This window comes from Canis lupus, chromosome X (genome assembly GCF_048164855.1).
Source record: "Canis lupus baileyi chromosome X, mCanLup2.hap1, whole genome shotgun sequence".
Taxonomy (NCBI): domain Eukaryota; kingdom Metazoa; phylum Chordata; class Mammalia; order Carnivora; family Canidae; genus Canis; species Canis lupus.
Genome location: NC_132876.1, coordinates 95,923,482 through 95,951,191, shown reverse-complemented (window position 1 = coordinate 95,951,191; position 27,710 = coordinate 95,923,482). Strand labels below are relative to the sequence as shown.

Genomic DNA, 27,710 nt, shown 5'->3' with positions numbered 1-27,710 from the left:
TAGCTTTGGAGGCAGCCTGTATTTCCATGATGAAGTAGCTTCTTCAAGGATTGCATGTAGCAATTTACACTGCCTCCAGGTCCTATAAGCTGTAACTTTGGGTCACTGGAATAGCTGGGAAGCTGTACTTTTGACCCCAGGCTCTAAAGGAGAAATAGGAATTATTACAAACAATGAACTTTAAGACCTATTCTCTTTTGTAGAAAACTTTCCACAGGGGAACTGAGTGGGAAAAATTAGAGAGGGAGACAAACCATGAGGCCCTCCTAGCTCTGGGAAACAAACAAATGGTTGCAGAAAGGAAGGTGAGTGGAGGGATGGGGTAACTGTGTGACAGGCAATGAGGAGGACACTTGATGGGATGAGCACTGGGTGTTATACTATATGTTAGCAAATTGGATTTAAATTAAAAAAAAAAACTCAAAAAAAAAAAAAACCCTCCGTAAATACATCTAAAATTTCCAACAAGTATTACCATGAAGCACATTTTAGTTAAAATCTTCCAGCCAAGAAGCTGAGTGGAAGAACAGATGAAGAAGAACACATATTCAAAAAATATTTTTTAATTAAAAAATGAGAAAAATAACATGTATTCAAATTACCATATCCTCAAATTTCCTTTCTGCATCCAGTCTTTGGCCAACCAAAATCAGGTTTCCTTTTCTTTTCTTTTCTCTTTTCTTTTCTTTTCTTTTCTTCTTTTCTTTTCTTTTCTTTTCTTTTCTTTTTTTCTTTCTTTTCTTTTCTTTTCTTTTTTTTTTTTTGCTAAATATAAGGGGTAATTTGCTGTACTTAATTTATTTTGCTTTATTTTAAAATGATTATTTCTATACTTTTTTTTTTCAGAACAATAAACACGGGCAGCCCTGGTGGCGCAGCAGTTTAGCGCCATCTGCAGCCCGGGCTGTGATCCTGGAGACCCAGGATCGAGTCCCACGTCAGGCTCCCTGCATGGCGCCTGCTTCTCCCTCTGCCTGCGTCTTTGTGTCTCTATAAATGGATAAATAAAATCTTTTTTTTTAAAAAAAAAAAGAACAATAAACACTTGTATGACATGATCAAAGATAGGAGGAAGATTTATTTGCCTTTCCAAGCTTTGATTTTCGACAGTTAGGACTCTAGCATTTTGCCCAGCAGCACATAGCCATCTGCTTGGCCACACTGGACTAGTCTTAAAGTGATGCATACAAGAAGCCTGTGCTGATAGAACTCCTCCTCCAGAAGGCTGCTGATTTTGGTGTTCTTTTTCCTTTCATCATATTTCTTCTGAATTTTCTTTGATCATTTTTTTTTTTTAAATAACTCTTCCTCCTCCGGAGTCAACTTGGCCTCCTTCTTGAGGCCCAAGAATAGTGCGTAATGAGACTGCTACCACTGTTGGTAGGGTGTGCTGTCAGTCACAATACAGTTCTTCACAAGGGTCTTAGTGCAGACCAGTTCATTGTTGGATACACTGTAACCAATACCAATAATCCTTATTTTGCACATAAAACATTCAGAGCCCCAGAAGTTCCCCATGTCTAGCTCCAAGGCATAGTACTTTTTATTGACTCCCCAAATACGGACAGTGTGTGTGCGGTGGGGGCCAATCTTTGTGTTGGCAGCAAGGCACTACAACCTATTTCCACTTCTTGTGGTAGTTTTTATCTCACTCCTGGTCTTGCAGCGTGTGCACCACTTGTCCTGAGAGATGCCCACCCCTATTGGCTCTGGCTGCAAGAGTTATTTCTACCTTCTTGAAGGTCCTTTTCCATTTTCTTCCAGAACATCATATTTTTCTCTTTATATCTGTTTTTTGTCACTTAGGTATATTCTTCATTTTTTTTAGCTTTATTGGATAAGTTTGACAAAAAAGTTAATATACTTAAAGCGCACAATATGGTGTTTTGAAGTAAATATACCTTGTGTAATAATTACCATAATCAACTAATATATCCATCACCTCACATAGTTCCATTTTATGTGTGTGAGGAGAGCACTTAAGTTCTATTCTCCTAGCAAATTTCAATTATACAGTACATTATTAGTTATAATTACAATGCATTCTTTTGTAGTTCATCTCCATGGCTATTCTTTAGATATTAACATTTCTTAGACTTATTACTAGATCTATTTCTTACTCTATAACTTCTCTCACCTTTTTAAAACTAGATTTATCCTGACTTGGTAATTATCTCAATGTAGAGACTGAGGAAAGATAGGAATGTAAAATGACACTTATGGTTCTTTATTGGACAGTTTAATGAATTGCTATTAGAGTGACAAGAGAAGAAATAGGTTTTGTAAGAAAATAGTTGTTAGTTTTGGTCCTCATGAGTTTGAGATGCCTATTATTCAGTTAGAGATATTCAGTAGTGAGCTGAGTATACAGTCCTAATAGTAAAATATATATATATATATATATATATATATATATATATATATATAGCAATTGTTTGTACTTATGAGGCAACTGAAAACATGAGACTAGATGAGGATATTGTAGAATAGTCTATAGAATAGGAAAATGGAGATAAAAAGCAAAAGTCAGCGTAAGAGCTAAATAGCAGCATTTAAGAGTTTAAGAGTTAAGCAGAAGCAAGACTCATAAAATAAGTATGAGCAGTTAGAGAAATGGGAGAAAACTCAGGAGACTGTGATCTAAAGAAATCAAAGGAAATATATGCTTGATGTAGAGTTGGTTGCTTACCTAATGGCCATTCCCTCATTCAACATAATTTTATAAAATCTAAATTGTGTTAAGTCAGCAAATATGCCCAGGGAAGGGAGGAGATGTATATACGGCCACAGAGGATGAATCATGATTGATCTTAATAATGTGTGCCAATCTCATAGTCCTTTGCTGGTGATTATTTTATAGATTTATTTGTGACAAAATGCTAGTCAATGAGAAGTCAGGGGAAAATTTCTGGAGGGTTCTAAAAAGAATTACAGTTTTCTGATTGTATATAGAGGTCTTTATTATTTAAGCCACTAATAGTAGTATTTGCTATTAATTTTAGATAAACATTTCATATTTGGTAAATACCTTGATTACTAAAAATTAGGTGGTATAAATAACAGTCCCTAAACTGTGGAGTATAGATAAAGGAAAGCAAGTGGTGACCCAGTCATATCAGGATGAGAAACCTGTTACTCTTTTTATATGGAGCAAAACATGTGGTCAAATTTTCTCCTGTTATATCCTGTGATTCAACCTACATGCCAGATGATGACATATAATAAGAAGTCAGAGGAAATTTCAGGGTATTGTCATGTGCTGTCTCTTTCTTGAAACATCCATAAAAGAGAGGGGTGCTTTGGTTAAATGTGGATAGTCTGATAGAACTAAAAAATTAAGAACAAATGAAACCAAAGCTAGAAGAAGGAAATAAATAATAAAGATTAGAAAATAGATAAATCAAATAGAGAGCAGAAAAACAATAGAGAAAATCAATAAAAATCAAATTGGAGAACTTGGATGAAGTAGACAAATTCTTAGAAACAGAAACCTACCATTAATAAAATACAAAGAAATGGAAAATCAGAATAGACTTATAACTAGTAGGGAGGTTAAATCAGTAATCAGAAATTTACCAGTAACAAAAAGCCTTGGATCTGACAGATTCACTGGCAAATTCTACCAAACATTTAAAGAAGAATTAATAATAATGTTTTGCAAGTCTTTCAAAAAACTTGAAGAGAACATGTGCTAACTCATTCTATAAAGCCAGCATTCCCATGATACCAAAGCCGACAAAAATATTAGAAGGAAAGTACATTATAAACCAATATTGTTTATGAACATTGATGCAAAAACCCTCCAAAAGTACTAGCAAACAGAACTCAGCAGCATATTAAAGGGATTATACACCAGACCTAAGTGGGACTTATTCCTAAAATGCAAGGATGGTTCAACATACAAAAATTAATCAATGGAATATGCCACATCAACAGAATGAAGAGAAAAAAAAATCTCAACTGGTACATAAAAAGCATTTGATCCAATTCAGTATTCTTTTTTAAATTTTTTTTATTTATTTATGATAGTCACAGAGAGAGAAAGAGAGGCAGAGACATAGGCAGAGGGAGAAGCAGGCTCCATGCACTGGGAGCCCGACGTGGGATTCGATCTTGGGTCTCCAGGATCGCGCCCTGGGCCAAAGGCAGGCGCCAAACCGCTGTGCCACCCAGGGATCCCCAATTCAGTATTCTTTTATGATAAAAACATGAAATAAAGTAGGAATATAAGGAAACTAATCAACATAATAAAAGCCCTATATAAACACTTGATAGCAAACATCATACTCGAAGGCTGAAAGATTTTCCAATAAAATCCAGAACAAGGCAAGGATGCCTGCTCTCTATTCAACATAGTACTGGAAGTTCCAGACAGAGTAATTAGGCAAGAAAAAGAAAGAAAAAGCATCCAAAATGGAAGCGAAGTAAAATTATCTCTGTTTGTAGATGATATAACCTTATATATAGAAAACCCAAAAAGTCTTCAAAAAAATTGTTAGAACTAACAAATGAATTCAGCAAAGCAGTAGGGTACCAATTCAACACAATAGAATGTATGAACCTTAAAAACATTATGCTAAATGAAAGAATGAAGACCAAAATCGAAATATATAATTTGCTTTCATTATAGAAAATTTCCAGTGTAGGTAACTCTATAGACAAAAAAAGCAGATTAGTGACTGTCAGGGGCCAGGGATTGGGGGGCGGGATAAAGACTGACTATTTTAAGGGTATGGAAATTCCCTTTCGGGTGATGCACTGAATTGTATAGTTTAAAATTGTTCCATGTTATGTGAATTTCAACTAGATTTTTAAAAAATTAAAAAGTGAAGGAAAATTAAAGGCTTTCTCACACAAACAAAAACAGAGATTTTGTCCAGTAGACCTGCCTTGTAAAAAAGGTTAAAATATATTCTTCGAAGAGAAGGAATAAGACATAGGTCAAAAACTAAAAACCACGTGAAAAAGGAAACCACAGGGATGCCTGGGTGGCTCAGCAGTTAAGCGTCTTCCTTCAGCTCAGGTCATGATCCTGGAGTCCCAGGATCAAGTTCCACATCGAGCTCCCTGCATGGAGCCTGCTTTTCCCTCTGCCTATGTCTCTGCCATTCTCTCTCTCTCTCTCTCTCTCTCTCTCTCTCTTTCTGCGTGTGTCTCATGAATAAATAAATAAAGTCTTTTTTTAAAAAAAAGAGAAACACATTAGAGAAGGACTACATGAGGATAAATTAAAGTTTTATTTTTTCTTGCCTTTATTTGATTTAACAGAATTAACTCTTCATAATCACTATCTCAACAATGTATTGAATAATTATAGCTTATGGATAACTTAAATTAATGACAGCAATGTTTTAAGAGATAAGAGGGACAAATTGGAAATACTCTGCTATAAAGTACCTGCACTAGCCATTAAGTGGTGGAGTGTCATATGAAAGTGAACTTAAATTATTCATAAATGTACATGTATTATAAATGCTAGAGCAACCACAAAAAATCTTCAAAAGAACTGTAATTGACAAGCTTATAGAAGAGAAAAAATGGAATTATATAAAATACTCAAAACAAAAGAAACAAAAAAGTGGACAAAAATAAGGAAAATAGCAAATATTTACAAATATGGTACATATTAATTCAACTAAATCAATAATCATTTTAGACAGTGATATTCTACATATGCCAAAAAAAGAGACTTAAAGAATGGATTAAAAAGACAAAACCCAACTACATGTTGTCTACAAGAAATCCACTTTAAATGTAAGATATAGCTATATTAAAAGTGAAGGATGGAGAAAGATACATAATGCTAACACTAACCAAAAAAAAAAAACTTGCATAGCTATAAAAATGTCAAATAAAGCATACTTTAGAACAAGGGAAATTATCAGGAATAAAAAGAGATATTTTATCATGATAAACTGGTCATTTCCCCAAAATGATATAACATAACAATCTTAATGTGCATGTGCTTAATGGGAGAATGTCAAAATGAGTAAGGTAAAACTGATAGAACTGCAAGGAAAAATAGATGAATCTGCTATTATAGTTGGAGACTTCAACACCTCTCTATCAGTAATTGACAGACCAGCAGGCAGAAAATCAGTGAGGTTACAGTTGAATAGAGCAGCACCATCAATCAACTGTATCTAATTGACATTTATAAAACACTTCATCCAACAACAGGAAAATACACATTTTTCTCAAGCTCACATTGAACGTTCAACAAAATAGACCACCTTCTGGTTATAAAACACACTTCAAGAAACTTTTTAAATAGAGAAATCATACTCTCAGACCACAATGGAATTAAGCTACAAAATAACAGAAAGATAGCTGGAAAAGTCCCAAAATAATTGGAGAGTAAACAACACACTTCTAAGTAGCAAATGGGTCAAAGAAGTCCTAAGAGAAATTTAAAATTATTTTGAACTAAATGAAGGTGAAATCGCTACTCATCGAAATGTGTGTGATTGATAAACAGTGTGTTTAAGGTGAAATTTATAATATCAAATGCATATATTATTAAAGAACAAGTATCTAAAATTAACGGTCCAAGCTTTCTCCTTAAGAAACTAGAGGAAGAAGAGACATATAAATATAAAGCAAAGAGTAAATATAGCAAAAATAAATGAAATTGATAACAGGAAATCAATAGAAAATTAGTAAAACCAAAAATTTGTGCTTTGAGAAGATTCAGGATAGTGATAAAAATTCCAGCCAGGCTAATCCAGAGTAAAAAAACAAAAAGACACAAATTCCTAATATCAGAAAAAGGAAGATATTACTACTGATCCCAAATTATTAAAAGGATAATAGAATATTCTGAACAACTCTAGTCCCACAAATTTGATAATCTAGATAAAATGGATAAATTATTTGAAAAAGATAGCTACCACAATTCAAACAAGCAGAAATATCTACTCTAAATAAGCCTATATCTATGAAAGAAATTGACTTAATAATTACCTTCCAAAACAAAGTACCAGGCCCAGATGGTTTCACCATAAATTCCACCATAATTTAAGAAATCATACCAATTCTTCACAATCTCTCCCAGCTAATGGAAGCAGAGGGAATACTTTCTTTTTCTTTTTTTTTTTTTAAATTTATTTATGATAGTCACAGAGAGAGAGAGAGAGAGAGAGAGAGAGAGAGGCAGAGACACAGGCAGAGGGAGAAGCAGGCTCCATGCACCGGGAGCCCGATGTGGGACTCGATCCCGGGTCTCCAGGATCGCGCCCTGGGCCAAAGGCAGGCGCCAAACCGCTGCGCCACCCAGGGATCCCGAGGGAATACTTTCTAAGTAATTCTACAAGGCCAGCATTTCTCTAATACCAAAACCTCATAAAAACATTACAAGAAGGGAAAAGAGCAGACCAATATCTGCAGTGAACATAGATGCAGGAACCCTCAACACAATATTAGCAAATTGACTTCAACAATGTATAAAATAAATAATACAGGATGATCAAGTAGGATTTATTCCAGATATAAAAGGCTAACTCAATATTAAAAAATCAATTAATATAATTAATCCATCACATCAGCAAATAGCTTATCCTACTGAAGAGAGGAAATCAATACTAATCCTTTCCAGTAAGTTATGATACATACTGTGGACCAACAATAACTGTGAGTCCCTTCCCCTTCCACTTCAAATGAAGCTGCTTTATTCCTTCTCCATCATTGTATAATGAGTAAGTTGGGGGTGGGAAATTTATCTATTTTATTTTATTTTATTTATTTTATTTTATTTTAAGATTTTATTCATTTAAGAGAGAGTGTGAACAGGGGGGAGGGACAGAGGGATAGGGAGAAGCAGACTCCCCACTGAGCAGAGAGCCCAAGGTTTCATCTCTATCCCAGGACCCTGAGATCATGACCTGAAAGAAAGGCAGAAGCCTAACTGACTGAGCCACCCAGGCACCCTGAAATTTATCTTCTTTAGGTAAAGAAGCCACATCTGAACTTAACAATTAAATGCAAAAACCAAACATCATTTGTTTCAAGCTAGATTTGGTAACTAGATGAGCCTGTGGGCATTTCTCACTTTGAAAAGGTATATACATGCATTGAAAAAGAAAAGAAAAAAATAACATGTATATACTGGGGGAAAGCACATGTATATTTAAATAGTATAGGATTTATGACATAAATCCATTTATACTTTTTGTGTCAATAACATCTGTATGACGTGTAGTATTACTCCCGTTCTTATTCCTGATATTGGAAGTCCGTGCCTCTTTTGTTGTTTCTTGGTCAGTTGTGACAAGCTGTTATAAATTGTATTAGAAATTTCCAAAAACCAACTCTTAGCTTTGCTAATTTCATGTATTTTATATTGTTTTCTATTTTATTAATTTTTGCTCATGTCTAACTTATTTCTTACATTTTTTGCTGTGCAGTTTATTTACTATATACATAATTCATTTTTAACTTTTATAGCTTTCTAGTGTATGCATTTTAAAGCTATTAACTTTTTTCTACACACTGCTATAGCTGCATTGAACAAGTTTGACTGAAATATATTTCCGGTATCATTAGCTCATATTATGGTCTACTTCATATTTCGTCCTCTTCTATGAATCTCGGGTTATATAGAGATGTCGTGCCTAATTTTTAAAGCACTGGAGGTTTTGTTATTATTTTTAAGTTTTTTTATTAATTCAGTTAAGTATAGATAATATATATACTCAGCATGATGTTACTCCTATAAAATTTATTGGAAACTGTTTCATAACTGAGCATATAATGAATTTTAGAAAATTTATAAATGTTATAATCTCAGAAAAACATGCTTTGCTAAGATGTTTTTCCTACAGGTGCTCTGGCAAATTAAATAAAATCTGATAATTGTCCCGTGAGTTTTTTTTATCTTTACTGATTTTTTGCCTAACAGGTATTGAGAGACATCTGCTAACATCCCCCATTCTGATTCTGAAGTTTGTCTTTTTAATTTTGTCATTTTCTTTCTCTCTGTTTTTAAAATACGTAATTAAAATCATAAAAATTCTGAATAGTTATATGTTCTTAGTTGATTGACCATTTTATCATTATGATATCTTTCTTTATAGTTAATAACAATTCTTAACTTTAAGACAATTTTATTTGAAATTTTTGTAGCTCTACAAGTTTATTGTTGAATATTTTCATCACATACTTTTATTATTTTATTTAAAACTTATTTCTTGGAATGCCTGGGTGGCTCAGTGGTTAAGTGCTTGCTTTTGGCCCAGGGCATGATCCTGGAGTCCCGGGATCAAGTCCCACATCAGGCTCCCTGCATGGAGGCTGCTTCTCTCTCTGCCTATGTCTATGCCTCTGTGTGTGTGTGGCTCTCATGAATAAATAAATAAAATCTTTAAGAAAATAAAATAAAACTTATTTCTTACTTACATTTAATGGTTGTCTCTTTTGAGCAACATACAGCTAGGATTTTTTCTAGTTTGATAATCGTTCAAGTTAGAGGAGTAAGACTTTAATTTTTTTGATATAATTATAGATTTACTTGTGTTCACTGTTTCTTCCATTATTTCCATTCTGTTTTTTTTTTTCTATCAAGTAAATTTTGGGTTTTTTTGTTTTCATCTTTTCTATATTTTCTTTTTTTCTTACTTTCTTCTTTTCTTCCATTCCTTCTTTTTCTTCCTTCCTTCCTTCCTTCCTTCCTTCCTTCCTTCCTTCCTTCCTTCCTTCTTTTCTTTTTCTTTTCTTTTCTTTTCTTTTCTTTTCTTTTCTTTTCTTTTCTTTTTTTCTTTTCTTCTTTCTTTTTTTCTTTTCTTTTCTTTTCTTTTCTTTTCTTTCTTTTCCTTCCTTCCTTCCTTCCTTCCTTCCTTCCTTCCTTCCTTCCTTCTTTCCTTAAAGCACTTCTAGTTCTAAACTTTCCATTTGATTCCTTTTTAGATTTGAATTTTTCTGAGATATCCCTAGTTTTAAGAGAGTTTGTGATTGCCTCCTATGTCATTTTTTGTAATAGCTATTTTAAATCTTTGTCAGATTATTCCAAATCTGTGTCATTTTGGCATTTGCTTCTGTTCCCTGTGCATTGATATTGAACTCACTTATGTATCTTAGATATTTTGAACATATTATGAAACACTGAGTCTTATTTAAATCCCAAGAATAACATTGATATTTTTGTTTTAGAACCTAGCCAACCTGTTTTTTCAATCTCATCTTTCCTTCTCACATTCTGTTCCAATGACAATGGTTCCAATATGGTTCCAATGACAATACAGTTTTCAAAGTATTTATGGTACTGTTCTGATTCATCTACCATGTGCCATCAATCTGGAATCTGAGCTTTGGTCTATTAGTTTAGTGTTCAAAGTTTTTGCTGTGTTGAATAGGAACAGATCCACTGCATGAGCCATTTAAGGGTGAACCTAGAATTTCATAAACAATGTTATGAGTTCACTGTCCCAACTACTCTCTCTCAGTGATTCCTCCTCTTTTCCCCAAGGCTCCTCTTTTCACTCCTCTGTCCAGAAAGTTGGGCTTCGATTTCCTGACTCTACTATACACTTATGCAGTTGTCCCTATCTGAGAGGGCCCAAGTTATAGGAAGAACGAGAAAATGGGGAACAAATTTTGTCCTCATACTCTTGGAACCACAAATCCACTGAATAGAAATGAAGGTTCCCCTTAATCAGAGTTTTGGCTCCTGCTGCCACAACCACCATAGAATTACTTGGGGATTGGAGAGAGAAAGAAGAGAGAAAATAAAATATATATTTATGAGGGATTTTTCCCCTCTCTCTGAACTTTAGGAGTTTCCTTTCATTCTCCTTTAGCTAGAATTAGAAGGCTTCTCAGGTCTCTTTTTTCTGCATTTTGGTGCCACTTGGATTCATTAATTTCAGACTGGGAGATACTGGTAAAGAGAAAATGGTAAATTCACCACCAGTTTGGGGGCATTTCAGATTCCAGTCATTTTCCCTAACCTGACTGTTAATATTTACTTTTTAGAAAGCTCAAATACCTGCCTTATGCATTCTATCCAGGTTTCTTTTTTTTTTTTTAATTTTTTTTTCTATCCAGGTTTCATAGCTGTATATAGTGAGAGAAATGCAATGGAATGAGTTTACTCCATCTTAAGGCAAAATTGAAAGTTCTAAGGCTCTCTTTTTACTTCAAGCATTCTATAATCTCCCTCTGTTTTTGCCATCTTCTTTGCTCTCCATTTTCTTGGTAAGTTTGGGGGACCAGATGGAACGAGGGTCCCTACTCTTCCACCACCTTGCCTCTTCTCACCCCCCTCCATTTTCTTCTTCATAAATTTTGTTTTACTATTTCTCCAGTCTTTAAAAGAATGAGAGCTAAGATAGGCTAGCGATGAAACTGGACATGGAATGCAAATTTAGGAAATGATGGAGACTTCCAATATGAAGATTAATAAGGAATGGGAAACAAACTGTATTATGCAGTGCCTTATAGAAGCCCAAACAGAAGGGGAAGGGACAGAGTAAAATTTTTTAAATTTCAAAACACCAGATTAAGGCAGAACTTTTGTTCTAACTGAAGTTTTTATTAGTGTTTTGGTCTACCTACATAGCTAATTAAAAGTTACCAGCAAGTAAGAATTCACATAGTGAAAATCTGAGCCTCATACAACAAGCCAAAGTACAATCTTATGGATGCTCACAGCTATAAAGAGAATAGTATTTTAAAGCAATATGAAAGTATATATTCTCTGAAGAGATACATTTCAGACATTATGATGAAATAAAGGTTTTGCTTGGAACAGTAAGAGACAGGAGTGAGTAATAATCTTTAAAAAGTTCCAATAATTGTAAAATGTTTAGTTATATGTTAATTTTCCAGTCTGATATTTTGCAGTAAATATAAAAATAATATTATTTACAAAATATTTTAAAGCATTTTATTTTCATCATAAAATCAATAAATGGAGGAAATGTTAAGTTGAATTGTATTCTAAAAATGCACATAAAAAGAAAAAGCCAGCAATGCTTAGCCCCATAGGACTTTGCATTTAAATAGAAATTGTTATAAAAAAGCATTATAATAGCAGTTTAAAAGCATTGGGTGTGAAGGCAGGCTTGAAAGAACACCATTAGTAATATAGCAATAATACTGCATATGTCTGAAAGCATATTAAAATGATAATGAAAATGAGGCCCATTTTTTATGAAGTGTTTACACTTAAACATCGTGGTCATCACTAGAAAACAATAAAATTAATTTTATACTTTTCCCATTCTTCTCTTTTAAATTTGAAGATTCCACAGTGGTATTTTCAAATACCTTTGGCAAATTTCCCTGCAGCTTCCTCTTGAAATCTTGAAATAAAAACCTTGAAAACCTTGAGTTTTTTCTGTGTGTGTGTATAATAAATATATCGGTAAAAGTATCTGGCATATTAATGCTAATTGAGGAGTAATGATTTGGAGCTACTCTGGTCCTTTGTAAAATAGACTGACATGATTTTAGAAAGTGGCATATATGTCAAAAAAACGGGTTAGTGTGGTCAGTGATTTTCTGTCATATATATTGTTCAGCTATTTTTATTGTCTAGACCATATGTTAACACCTGGGACATATCAGATTAAGAAGTAATTAGTAATTTAAAAATTCTGATGATCACAATGTGATGATTTAATAATTGATAATAAAGCCTCATAGTTAGCTTCTAGATTTATATAAGTTCACTGCCTTCATTAAAATAATAAAGCAAATTCTATGAAGTTTTTTAATTATTAATTTTCTGTAAAAAAATAAATGAATAAAATAAAAATATTAATTTTCTGTAAAAAATAATAGAGGTTTCTGTTCATTATAATGCTTTCAATAACTATCAACTTCAAGAGGGAGGAATAGTATTAGTATTGCCCTGATCAACTCTGAAGTCACATATAAACCTATAAAACATAAATGTCAGATGAATGCTTAAAGAGGGAATCTTGGGCAGCCCCAGTGGCTCAGCGGTTTAGCGCCGCCTGCAGCCCGGGGTGTGATCCTGGAGACCCTGGATCGAGTCCCACATCAGGCTCCCTGTGTGAAGCCTGCTTCTCCCTCTGCCTGTGTCTCTGCCTCTCTCTCTCTCCTCTCTGTGTATACTCATGAATAAATAAATAAAATCTTTAAAAAAAAAAGAGGGAACCATATTCCTCTCTGTAACCAGATTCTACATTACTTCCTGAAAATGTATTTCTCACATTGGGAAATATGTGAAACTTTAAGGAAGACTTATTTACATGTAGTTTTTCTCTTGACTGACAAATATACTTCTTATTTTGACGATAATTCACTGTGATTGGAATCCTGCCAATAAAGAAGGCAAAGGCAAAATAGCAGGTACAATACTTATATTTTGAAAAGTGCAAAGAAATGAGTAATGGGAAAAATCCTTTTGAAATAAAGACTTGAAGGATGAACAAATGGTTGGTTATACAGAATAATAGTGTGTACACCAAATTCTAGCTTTGTAATAAATCATTTTAGAGTAAATGAAGCTGGAATGGAGTTAGTAGCCTATCTTGATGAGAAAAATATTCCTCTAAAGAAGCTGAATTTTATGGGCAACTTTCAGGATATTTTCACAATCGTCGCTAATTTATTGATGCTTAATTTGCATGCCAAATGTGTGGCATTTTGAAAGAAATATGAAAGACTACTATGTTCAATCTAATTCAACAAGTATTCATGAATCCACTTATGTATTCAAGGCACTATAAAGAATACAAAAGAGATAATGAAAACTGCCCCAGCCCTCAAGCAACTTTTAAACTACCAGGGATGACACATGGTACCATTAAATAAGTAATTAACTGCTGAAACAACTGGTACAGAGACTGGGTACTATAGAATTTCAGACTAGAGAGAAATAGAAAAAAAATCTTGAATAATCAGGAAGTCTTCATGAAAGACAATGGCATTTTTGCTGTCATTGATATAGATTTTTAAAAATTTATATCCAACCAACATATTTTAGTACCATCTATGTGTGAGATTCTGTACTATATGGTGCAGAACATATAAAAATGATTGAACCCTGTCCTCAAAGATTTTATAATCCAGGAGAATAATGAGTTCACAATTTATAACTGTGATATAAAGCAAAATATCATATTTTGCAAATGAAACAAAATATAGAATAAAAGTATGACAACGTTCAGAGAAGGGAGTTATCACAAGTAAATAAAAAGATTTAGAAAAATGACATGGCATTTAAAACATGGCATTTCAAATGGTGTTCAAAGGAAAGGTTAGGATTTTCTGAAAGAGAAAAGTAGCTCCACCAGTAAGAAACAATAGGAACCAAAGCTCTGGAGGCAGGAAGAGCACAGGTTCTATTTGACATCAGGTAAATAGTGGTAAATAAATGTAGAAAATGGAATGATTTGTCATACTGAACATTGACCTAAAAGTCAAGAGCACCATTGTTACTTCTCTGGGTAGTGAAGAATCACTGAAGTTTTAAACAAGGAATAACTTGATTAGAGCTGTGATTTAGAAAAATTAGTGGAGCACAAAGTTTTAAGGGTGAAATGAAAAGAAGTTACTGTAGCCAGGTACATCTATGTGCCAGATGGATATGAGAAAATTTATCTTTGGAAAAACTGAATGGATCCAGGAAAAGACCCATCAATGGTCAACCACTTTCATCATCATAAAGCACTCTGCTCAATAAGGCCCACTCAAATGTTTAAGGCTTACAATTGGCTTTTTAAGTCCTCATTCTTTTAAAGCTTCCAAGATTTTTAAGAAAGCCTTAACAAATGAGACCAAGACAAAAAAAATCTAGAAAAGAAAATTAAAAAATGAAGAGACAATATAGATTGAACAGTGGCTTTCAACCGGGTATAATTTTCTCCCAAGGGATATTCTGCAATGTACGCTAATAGTTTGATTATCACAATTAGTGAGGTGCTGCAGGAATCTATTAGATGGTGCTAAAACCCTTTAGGCCAGAGATGGTGCTAAACATCTTACAATTCACAAAATATCCCCCCAGGACAACTAATTATCTTGCCCCAAATGTCTAGAGGGCTAAGATTAAGAAACTCTGAAATAGAAGAAGAAAATAAAACAATAAGAAGTACAAAGTTCCTCGAATATAGGAGAATTTGAAGCATCTATGAAATAACAACAGAAGGCTACTAAAGGTGACAATATAAAAAGTGATCTTCATGTAACTCTGAGTTGAAGAAATGATGATTTTAAAAAAAAATAGAGACTTCTAGTTTCTGTTCTGGCATCTAAGGAGTTTCGAAGCCATCACTCCAATCCTCACAACAAGAAAAAACATCTTACAATCTGAACAATCTGAAAATGAACACCTCTTCTTAGACTCATCAGAGAATCAAGGCCACAGAGCAAACTACAGAATCCATTGAAGAGACACGAAGCTACATACAAAGAATCATAACTTAAGAGAGCAGAAGTTCAGGAGCAGAAACAAATATGGGAACTAGTACCAAGTAGGCAAACATATGCTACTATGATGAATTGCTGGAGACCCAAGGTAGACACAGTTGAAGGTTAAAAACTCCAGTATTGGTCCCCATACTTTGGTGAGTTTTACTTCAAGGATCTCCTGGGTTTTTACAGTGAAGATCAGAAGAAAATCTTCTTAAGCTTCCAGTAAGTGGAGGAGAAAAAAATAGTCTTTTGAAATTCACCCAAAACTTCTTTGTTCTTAACAAGGTTCACCTTCCAGAGTATCAATTTTACTAGAGTCTAACTACCTAAGTCCAGCCCCATCAAGCCTTCTTTGTGGGGGAAGGATTAAACCAACTTCAGCCCCCTCTAAATTTCCATTTCAGATAAAGGAGTGGTAGTACCTGAGAAACACTTGTGAGGGTCACATACCAGAACAAAGGTTCACTAATAGTCTAAGACCCAATCATAGGACTATAAGAACACTTCTCCTCCCACATTTTACCACAACATCAGTAGGGGTCCTGTATAACAATAATAATAGGAGAATACAATAGAAAGAATAGCATGTCTCAGACTGATTTAAGAAAAAAAAAGAGTAAGTTTCTAGGGAAACTCTAAGACAACAGGGAAGGCAAAAACAATAACACCAGAGGAAACTAATTTCTGACACCCTCAGGTACAGCCTAATGCCTAGCCAGATAAATCTAAAACCTAACACTAAAGGACTATTTTCTTCAATTCCTTTTATTCAATACATCATATGTGGCATTCAAGAAAAATTAAAAGTCACAGTAAAAGACAAAAACACGGTTGGAAAAGATCATGCAAGCATCAAACCAGGTTCAGATATGGCAGGGATTTGGGGATGATCACACTAGGAATGTGTATTCTGTTTTTTTGTGAACTGTTCTATAGTGCTGTATTTTTGAAAAGGTTATTATTGATTGAATTTCTTTGAAAAAAATCAACGTCTTCAGATTATTTCTCCCTTGTGATTTTTTTTATGATTAGACAAAATCTAGGTTACCAGATTTATGGTTATAGAATGGTTCATAATATTTTTTAATCATTTAGTGTCCTTTAGATTAGTAATGATGGCTTCTCTTAGATTTCTGATATTAGCAATTTATGTCTTGTTTTTTTTCTTAGTTAATCTGGGTAGAGTTTTATCAATTTTATCAATATTTTCAAAGAAGAAGCTTATGGTTTGGTTGGCTTACTGTATACAGCCTGATGTTTTTATATATGTATACCTTATGAAATTATTACCACAATCAAGATAATTAACATAGCCATTACTTCACATAGTTGTGTGTGTGTGCATATGGTGAGAGTTTTTAAGATCTATAATACTAGCACATTTAAAGTACTGATTTCTTATTTTCAATTTCATTGATTTCTGCTCTAAATCTTATTTTAAAAATTATTTTTCTTACTTGTGGTAAATTTATTGTTACTTCTAGTTTCCTAAGGTGGAAGCTTAGAACATTCATTTTATAACTTTCTTCAATTCTAATGTTTGCATTCAAGTCTATAAAATTCCTCTAAGCACTGTTTTTACTGTACCTCACAAAATTTGATAAGTTGTACATTTGCTTTCCTATAGTTCAAAGTATTTTTAAATTTTCTTGAGGATTCTTTTTTGATCCACATGTAATTTTAAAATATGTTTGTTGGAAGGGGGTGGGCAAGATGGCGGAGGAGTAGGGTCCTCACCTCACCCGGCCCCACCAATTTACCTAGATAACTTTCAACCCTGAACACCTGCAAATTCAACCCGAGATTTAAAGAGAGAACAGCTGGAATGCTACAGAGAGAACAGTTTGTGCATCTAACAAGGTAGGAAGGCGGAAGAAAAAAAGAATCTAGTGGGGGAGGGCCTCCACAAGGGGCCGGGCAGGAGAGGACAGGAGAGCCCAGCCCCGGAGAAGCAGGAACTTTAACAATCTGCCCCGGATTCTTCCCAAGGGGAGAGGTGCTCAGAAGGGAAACTGGGCAGAACCACAGGAGGGGCAGTGGAGCCTCCAGGTTCCCGGGGTTGCTAGCAGAGGAAGTGTGCCTCGGGTAGAGCGCCCCACACACCGCCGGGGGAGCTCGGTAAAGGGCTGGAGTGCATGCCCGGCGGGGCCTCGAGGAGAAGCCATTCGGTCAGGCAGTGGCTCCGGAAGGAGGGGGCTGCACCTGCTGCCTTCGGAAGCCGTGGCCCCGGGAGCGCGATTCCAGCAGCACAGGCCCCGGATCCCAGGGCGCCGGGGGACACAGCCCAGGATCCTACACTCCCCCTAGGACAGGCAGAGGCCGGGAGGGCACAGGACAGTGAGGACTCTCCTGCCTCCAGGTGGCCCCGAGCTGTGCAGGTCAGCACTCCCCGTCCCCGGAGCATCCAGGCCAGTGCAGACTGGGAACTGTCGTAGTTACTGCGGGAGCTGACACCAGGGCTGGAGAGCTGGCCGCCACCAGTGGGGTTGTTCCTCCTGCTGTTACCCTGTGCCTGGGAGAGGCGGGGCGACCAGGGAACAGGGGCCTCACAGGATAAACAGCTCCCACTGAGCCGTGCACCTGGCAGGGGGCGGGGCAGCTCCCCCAGGTGCACACACCTGAGAATCAGCACAGCAGGCCCCTCTCCCAGAAGACCAGCAGGAAGGACAGGGGAAGAGCAAGTTCTTGACCAAGCAGCTCTGGAAAGTTCCAGGGCAAGTCAAAGGATTTACAGTACTAGAGACTACCCCTCCTATTTCCCCCCTTTTTCCAGTACAGCTCATTTTTATATTGGACTAAATATTTCCAATATTTTTCTTCTTTTCCAATCTTAACTACAATATTTTACCACCTCTTCATTTTTAGGTATCTTCCTTTTTGACTCTCATATTTCTACAATTACAGATCTTAGGTATATTTTCCACTTTGAGATTCCCTTCAACATACTCAACATAATTTTGGGAGGTATATGACTTATGTTCTTTTGTTTTCTGTTTTTTCTTTTCTCTGCCTCATTTTGTTCTACAATGGCAGAAGTTAATACCTTCTAAAACATGACCAAGATGCACTCAAAACCAAGTGGTATACCTGCTGGTTCTTTCCGTGAGATTATATTCTCTCTTCATTACCATTCTGCCCCCTCCTTTTATTTCATTTATGTTTTGGTGGTCAATGTTGGGGCCTTCTACACATATTTCTGGTTTATATAAATTTGGGACTGAGCATCTTCTAACATACAGAACTTAATATTCTCAGAAACAAGAGGATCACCCTCTAGGACCCCTCAGGTAGACTACATTCTCCCTCCACTAAAACTTTGTCACCACCACCACCTTCCAGTCACACCCCACCTTTTTTTCTTCTTTCTCTTTTTTTCCTCTTTTGCTTTTTTCTCTTCATTTTTCGTTTTTCTTTTTTTCTTCTTTCAGATTCTTGGCCTTTTATTTTTTACTACTTCGTTTTAAAATTTGTTTTTCACTTTAGTGGTGCTTCTGTTTTGTTTTGTTCTGAACTTTGTTTTCATTTTCTGGTCTCTGACCTCGGCAGAATCATCTAGGGTGAAATTTAGTTAGGTCGTGGTTGATATTCTTGATGCAGCCTGCTCATACAGCCACTCTGAATTGAGCAAAATGACTAGAAGGAAAAAGTCACCACAAAAGAAAGAATCAGAAACAGCACTCTCTGTCACAGAGTTCCAGATTATGAGGTACAATTCGATGTCAGAAAGCCAATTCAAAAGCACAATTATAAAGCTACTGGTGGCTCTGGAAAAAAAAAAGTAAAGATTCAAGAGACTTCATGAGTACAGAATTTAGATCTATTCAGGCCAAAATTAAAAATCAATTAAATGAGATACAATCCAAACTGGAGGTCCTAATGATGAGGGTTAATGAGGTAGAAGAAAGAGTGAGTGACATAGAAGACAAGTTGATGGCAAGGAAGGAAACTGATGAAAAAAGAGAAAAACAATTAAAAGACCAGGAGGAAAGGTTAAGGGAAATAACTGATAGCCTCAGAAGGAAAAATCTATATATAATTGGAGTCCAGAAAATGCCAAGAGGGCCAGAGGGCCAGAAAGCATATGTGAACAAATCATAGCTGAGAACTTCCATAAATTGGGGGAGGGAAACAGGCATTCAGATCCAGGAGATAGAGAGGTCCCCCCCAAAATCAATAAAGACCATTCAACACCTAGAAATTTAATAGTGAAACTTGCAAACTCCAAAGATAAAGAGAAGATCCTTAGAGCAAAAAGAGACAAGAAATCCCTAACCTATATGGGGAGAAGTACTGGGTTAACAGAAGGCCTCTCCACAGAGACCTGGCAAGCCAAAAAGAGCTGGCAGGACATATTCAGGGTCCTAAATGAGAAGGACATGCAGCCAAGAATACTCTATCCAGCAAGGCTGTCATTCAGAATAGAAGGAGAGATAAAGAGCTTCCAAGATAGGAAGAAACTGAAAGAATATGTGACCACCAAACCAGCTCTGCAAAAATATAAAGGGGGACCCTATAACAGAAAGAGGAAGCACAAAGAAATAATCCACAAAAACAGGGACTGAATAGGTATGACGATGACCCTAAATTCAAATTTCAATAGTTACTCTGAACATGCTTGGGCTAAATGATCCCATGAAAAGATGCAGGTTTTTGTACTGCATAAAAAAGCTTGACCCATCTATTTGCCGTCTACAAGAGACTCATTTTAGACCTAAGGACACCTACAGCCTGAAAATGAAAGGGTGGAGAATCATTTACCATTTAAATGGTCCTCAAAAGAACGCAGAGGTAGCAATCCTCATATCAGATAAATTAAAGTTTATCCCAAAGACTATAGTAAGAGATGAAGAGGGACATTATATCATACTTAGAGGGTCTATCCAACAAGAAGACCTAACAATCATGAATGTTTATGCCCCGAATGTGGGAGCTGCCAAGTATATCAATTAATAACCAAAGTTATTCTCTTACACGATACACGAAGATAAACTCAAAATGGATGAAAGATCTAAATGTGAGCCAAGAATCCATCAAAATCCCAGAGGAGAACACAGGCAACACCCTTTTTGAACTTGGCCACAGCAACTTCTTGCAAGATGTCTATGAAGCAAGGGAAACAAAAGCAAAAAAACAAAAAACAAAAACAAACAAACAACACTCTTTTTGCACAGCAAAAGAAACAGTCAACAAACCTAAAAGATAACCTACAGAATGGGAGAAGATATTTGCAAATGACATATCAGATAAATGGCTAGTATCCAAGATCTATAACGAACTTATCAAACTCAACTCCAAAGAAACAAACAATCCAATCATGAAATGGGCAAAAAAAAATGAACAGATATTTTACCAGAAGAAATACACATGGCCAACAAGCACATGAGAAAATGTTCCGTATCACTTCCCATCAAGGAAATACAAATCAAAACCACAATAATATCCCACCTCACACCAGTGAGAATGGCAAAAATTAACAAGACAGGAAACAACAAATGTTGGAGAGGATGTGGTGAAAGGGGAACCCTCTTACACTGTTGGTGGGAATGTGAACTGGTGCAGCCACTCTGGAAAACTGCGTGGAGGTTCTTCAAAGAGTTAAAAATAGACCTGCCCTACGACCCAGCAATTGCACTGCTGGGGATTTACCCCAAAGATACAGATGCAGTCAAATGCCGGGACACCTGCATCCCAATGTTTCTAGCAGCAATGTCCACAATAGCCAAGCTGTGGAAGGAGCCTCGGTGTCCATCGAAAGATGAATGGATAAAGAAGATGTGGTCTATGTATACAATGGAATATTCCTCAGCCATTAGAAATGACAAATACCCACCATTTGCCTCGACGTGGATGGAACTGGAGGGTATTATGCTGAGTGAAGTAAGTCAGTTGGAGAAGGATAATCATTATATGGTTTCACTCATATGGGGAATATAAAAAATAGTGAAAGGGATTATAGGGGAAAGGAGAGAAAATGAATTGGAAAAATCAGAGAGGGTGAAAAAACATGAGAGACTGCTAAGTCTGGGAAGTGTACAAGGGGTAGTGGAAGCGGAGGCGGGGGGATCAGGTGACTGGGTGTCAGGTACTGATGGCAGCACTTGGCGGGATGAGCACTGGGTGTTATACTATATGTTGGCAAATCAAACTCCAATAAAAAAATCCAATAAATAAAAATAAAAGTATGTTGTTTACGGGAAAAAATAAACAAACCAAAAACAAGACTCTTAACTATAGAGGAGAAACAGAGAGTTACCAGAGGCAGGTAGGTGTGAGGATGGAAGAAATAAAATGGGGATTTAGAGTGTACTAATCATGATGGGCAATGAGTCATGTGAAAAATTGTCAAATCAATATATTGTACGCTTGAGACTAATGTGACACTTTATGTTAACCATACTAGAGTCAAAATAAAAAACATAATTAAAAATGTGTTGTTTAATCTTCAAGTTTATTGGGGTTTCTGGCTATCATTCTGTTGGTTTCTAGTTTAATTTCATTGTGTTATAATAGCATATTTTGTATGATATATATTCTTTTAAATTAGTTAAATTGTGATTATTTTATGATCCAGAATGCAGTCTATCTTGGTGATTGTTGTAGATGAGCTTCAGAAGAATGTGTATTCTTGTAATGTTTTATGAAATACTCTATACATGTAGATTAGATCCACGTGGTGAAACTGTTCAGTTTATATTACTGATTTTCTGCTAACTGAATTTGTCAATTACTGATAGAAGTATGTTAAAGTCTCCAACTATAATAGTAGATTCATCTTTTTCCCTTGAAGTTCTATCAGATCTTGCAACACATATTTTGATGCTCTTTTGTTAGTTGTATGCACTTGAAAGATTATTATATCTTCTTGGAAAAGTGGTAATTTTATCATTATGCAATACTCCTTTTTCTCACTGATAATTTTCCTTCCTCAGAAGTCTGCTTTGTCTAAGATTAATATAGCTTCTTCATGTTCTTTTTGATGACTGTTAGCATGATATATCTTTCTCGAATCTTTGACATCTTTTTTTCTGTCTCGATTTTTCACTTACCATAAAGTCTTACAAGTTCATTTGTATTTTCACAGATAACAGGATTTCCTTCTGTTTTAAGGCTGAATGATATTGCACTGTTTGTGTGGATGTGTATGTATGTGCGTAGTCACATTTTTAAAAATTTCTTTATCTATGCAGCCATGATAGACACTTAGGTTGTTTTCACATCTCTGCTATGGTGAATACTTCTGCAATGACCATGGGAGTGAAGATGATCTTTTCAAATTCCAGGTTTTATTTCCACTGGATAGATACCCAGAAGAATTGCTGGATCATATGATAGTTCTATTTTTAATTTTTTGAGCACATTCCACAGTTTTCCCATAATGTCTATAGCAAATTACATCCCACCAACATTGTGTAAGTGTTCCCTTTTCTCCACATCTTTGCTAACACTTGTTATCTCTTCTCTTTTTTATAAAAGATATCATAAGAATTTCCTTGATTAGTGATGTTTAGCATCTTTTCATGTATCCATTAGCAATTTCTATGTCTTTAGGGAAAATGTCTATTTGGACATTTTGTTCATTTTTAATTGGGTTATTTATTTATGTTTGCTACTGAGTTGAATAAATTCCTTACATGTTTTCAATATTAACCCCTTTTAAGATATATAATTTGCAAATATTTTTTCCATTACATAAGTTACCTTTCCACTTTGTTGATTGTTTTCTTTCCTGTGCAGAAGCTTTTTAGTTTGATGTAGCCCCACTTATTTGCTTCTATTGCCTGGGCTTTTGGTGTCGTATTTAAATAAATCATCGCCAAGACTGATGTTAAGTAATTCTTTATTTTCTTCTATGATTTATCTTTCCAGGTCTTACATTTAAGTTCTTAATCTATTTACAGTTAACTTTTGAGAATGATGGTATATAGGGAGCCAGTTTCATCCTTTTGCATGGGTATTAATTCACCTGCACTGTCTTTTGATTAGATAATTTAATCTATTTACATTTAAAATAATTATTGATAGAAAAGAATTTACTAATTCCATCTGATTGTTTTATAGCTGGACTGTAGTTTTTTTACTCCTTTCTTCATCTCTTGTTGGCTTACTTTGTGAATTAAAATTTTTTTACAGTGCTATGCTGTGGTTCCCATGTCTTTTTTTCTAGTTTTATTGAGATAAATTTGACATACATCACTGTATAAGATGTATAGCATAATTGTTTCACTTAAAAATATTGCAAAATGATTACTGCAATAAGTTTAGTTAGCATCCATCACCTCATACAGATATATATATATATATATATATATATATATATATATATATATATATATAAACAAAGCTGATTTACCTTGTCCTTATCTTTGGTGGAACAGCTGTAGGTTTTTGTTTTCTTGCTATTATGAGGATTATATAAAACATCTTATAAGAGTATATTTTAAGCTGCTAAAACTTCTCTTTTACTCCTCACCCCATATTATACTTTTGATGTTAAAATTTACATATTTTATATTGTTTATCCATCAACAAGCTATTGTAGCTATAGTTGTCTTTTAATACTTTTGTCCCTAACCTTTATACTAAAGTGACTAACATATCATCATATTATAGTATTATATTATTCTAAGTTGATTATACACTTATCTTTATCCAAAGTGTTTCATACTTTCATATGTTTTCATGTTCCTGATTAGTATTCTTTCATTTTAATTTGTAGAACTCCTTTCAACATTTCTTGTAAGATATATCTATTGGTGATGAACTCCCTCAATTTTGTTTCGTGGGAAGGTCTTTATTTCTTCTTCATTTTTGAATAACCTCTTTACTAGGGCAAGATTTCTTGGCTAGCTGTTTTTTTTTTTTTTTCTTTCAGCACTTTGAATATATCTTCCCATTCTTTTGGCCTGAAAGGTTTCTGCTGAGAAATCTGCTCATAGCCTTATGGAAGGTTTCTCAGATGTGAGGAATTTTTTTTCTTTTGTCACTTTTAAAATTCTTTGCATTCTATTTTAGACAGTTTTATTGTAATATGTCTTGAACATAATCGTTTTGCGTTAAAATCTGGTGAGAAATTTGAAGCTTCATAAACTTGAATATCTAAACCTCTTCCCAAATTTGGGAAGTTCTTAGCATTTGTTTCTTTAAATAAAGAAATTATTGCCCCTTTCTTCCTCTCTCCTTCTAGAATTCTAATAATGCATAAGTTGTTTCGTTCGATTGATTCTCATATTTTAGGTATACTTTATTCAGTCTTTTTTATTCTTTATTCTCCTCTGACTGGATAATTTCAAATGACCTATTTCATGCATACAGATTCTTACTTCTGTTTGATCAAGTCTGTTGTCAATGCTCTCTATTGCATTTTTCATTTAATTCACTGAAATCCTCAGTTCCAGATTTTCTAGTTTGTCTTTTTTAATAATCTCTCTCTTGTTTTTTTTTTCTTGTGCTGTTTTCCTGATTTCAATATATTGTCTTTCTGTGTTTTCTTGTAGCTCACTGAGCTTCCTTAAAACAACTATTTTGAATTCTTTTTTTGGGCAAATAGGTCCTGTAAAGCCAGGCCAAGTTTTTACAACCTCCTGTTTGTTTTCTGTAGGGTGGTGATAAATGTTCAGTTTTGGAAGGTTTGTTTAAACCATTATCCATTTCTGCTAAACAATTAATCATCTCAGAATATTAAATGAGAAAATTATTAGAATTATAGATGTTAGAGTAGGGGGGCCCTGAAGATCCTGAAGATAGTTTAAATTTTTTACAGATTACAAAAACTGAGCTTTAAAGTGGTTATATTATTTTAGGCCGTAGAGCTAATAATGGCAGAGTTGTGACTAGAATTAAGATCCCCAGACTACTTATTTGCAAGACTATCATGTTCACTAGGTACTTGTTTATTTTCTCTTTACTAAAGGAAAATCGTCAGAGAAAACCAAGAACAAAAGAAAATGGCTATGTGACTTATAATGGTGTAAGTTAAAAATCATGAATATCTGTACATGAATGATGTTTTCCAGGACAGTTGTGAAAATTAAGTTAAATGCATTGCTTAATAAGGTATAATTCATACAGCTCTTCCTATTATATCACAATTCAAAGGGTATAAGTATCATCCTTAATATAAAAATATTCAGTATATATTAATTAGATGTCAATAGGAAACTGATGTCACATTCAAATGGGGAAACAGAGGAGAGTTTAAGGAACAGACTTGAACAAGGGAAATTATGGGACACTGGAAACTGAAAAGCCATGATGAAGAATGCTAGTAGTAGAAACACTGGAAAAAAATAAAACATACCTGCCCCAGAAATGAAGAGGAAAAGGAAACGAGTGCTTGCCAGAAAGAGCCGTGGTTGGGTCGTAGCTACACATATAGGATTTCTTTTTTTTTTTCTTTTTTTTTTTAATTTATTTTTTATTGGTGTTCAATTTACTAACATACAGAATAACCCCCAGTGCCCGTCACCCATTCACTCCCACCCCCCGCCCTCCTCCCCTTCTACCACCCCTAGTTCGTTTCCCAGAGTTAGCAGTCTTTACGTTCTGTCTCCCTTTCTGATATTTCCCACACATTTATTCTCCCTTCCCTTACATATAGGATTTCAAACAAAACAGCTGTTATTTTCTTCAGAGGGACATAGCCATTGACAGCTCAAAAGAGTGGGAGCCAGATAAATAAATACCATAAAATAATTTTATTAATGTTCTCCAATTTTCTGCCAGGCCATTAACTGACTGAAACTACCTGGAACCCAAAGGTCAAAGGAGGCCACTGATATTTCTTATAAGGGTAGAATGAGTAAGAAGAGATTAGATCTGCAACAACACAGATGATCTATCAGACCATAGTTCAAGCTCAAGCAGTGAAAAAGAAGAAATAGACATGGAGGAGAGAAGAACAAGGACTAACTGCAAATTACTGCAAATGCTTCATCCATCTATCACCATATTTAACCATAATGATCTTCAGAGAGTGATATCCTTCTTAATTTTTGTACAAGTTCATCTTTTGGACAACTTCAACTTGAAGCCATGGAGAAACAGATTTCATGCATTGTAGTTCTAAGTTCAACCAACTTGAAAATAGAATAATCTGGTGCAGATATGTTGAATTTGAAATTCTTTCTAGATATCTAAACCACTAATAGGGATCCCTGGGTGGCACAGCAGTTTGGCGCCTGCCTTTGGCCCAGGGCGTGATCCTGGAGACCCGGGATCGAATCCCACATTGGGCTCCCGGTGCATGGAGCCTGCTTCTCCCTCTGCCTGTGTCTCTGCCTCTCTCTCTCTCTCTCTCTCTCTCTCTCTGTGTGACTATCATAAATAAAAAAAATAAACCACTAATAATTCAAATCTGAAGCTCAAAGAAAAGTTCTTTCTGGACACTTTGGAATTATAAGCATATATATATTAAAATCATGAGAACAGTGAATTTACCAAAGTAGTCAGTACACAAAGATGCTTAATCAACTAAACCACCCAGGCACCTCTCTAGAGTGTCATTTTAAAAAGTTTCAGTTTTATGCTAAAATTTTCCAACATATCACTGTTAGTAATTTTAGTCTTTGTATAATATCTTCATTATTAGACTATATTGTAGATTAGCTACAATTGCCATTTTTTTCCTTCTTAATTTTTCCTTAGGTTGTATCTTTTCCTATGTCTTATATTTTCTAAAGATTATAGGATGGTATATATAAAAAAAGTTTCCTGAAACTTTGAAGCTCTATTTAATATTATTCACCTCCTAAAGGATTTGCCTTTGATTTTCTTAGGCAGTTATGCTGATGGAATATTGCTTCTATCAAATGGGAATGACCTTATGATTGGAAGCCGAGCTTTAGTCCTTATTGAGGTTGGGTCATTTATGGTTCTCTCTTACTCTTACAGAAGAACCTTTTGGAATATCAACAGAAAGTTTAGGATGCTTAGTTAGGTTCCTCTACTGGGAAGACTGAACTCCCACTTTTCCTCAACCCCACAAGAGTTTTGAAAGATTTTCTTTGATTCTCAGTTCACTAGCTTTCACTTTCTTCTCACTTCTGTGCCAACTGAATTGGAAAATACCACAAAGAAAAATACAATACTGAGTTTAGGTTTATATTCTAATATGGAGAATGAAAACTTCAAAGTGGAAAATGTATATGGAGGGGTGAGAGAATGTTTTGGAAATCACAACAGAAAAGGAAGAGAACATTTAGGCTTCTTTCAGGTTTAATTCTAGGAGGATATGGGAAAAACAGTCATTACTTGTAAAAACTAAAACAGAAGTAGTGTCAAAAGGGAAAAGCCGGATTTTAGTTTTAAAAAAAAGCAATTGAAGGAAACTACAC

The 27,710-nt window shown here is 35.0% G+C and overlaps 1 pseudogene; it reads right to left on the bottom strand.

The window, feature by feature from the left end:
- Positions 1 to 863: 863 nt before the first annotated feature.
- On the bottom strand, positions 864 to 17,543 carry LOC140628553 (small ribosomal subunit protein eS8 pseudogene; annotated as a pseudogene).
- Positions 17,544 to 27,710: the final 10,167 nt, after the last annotated feature.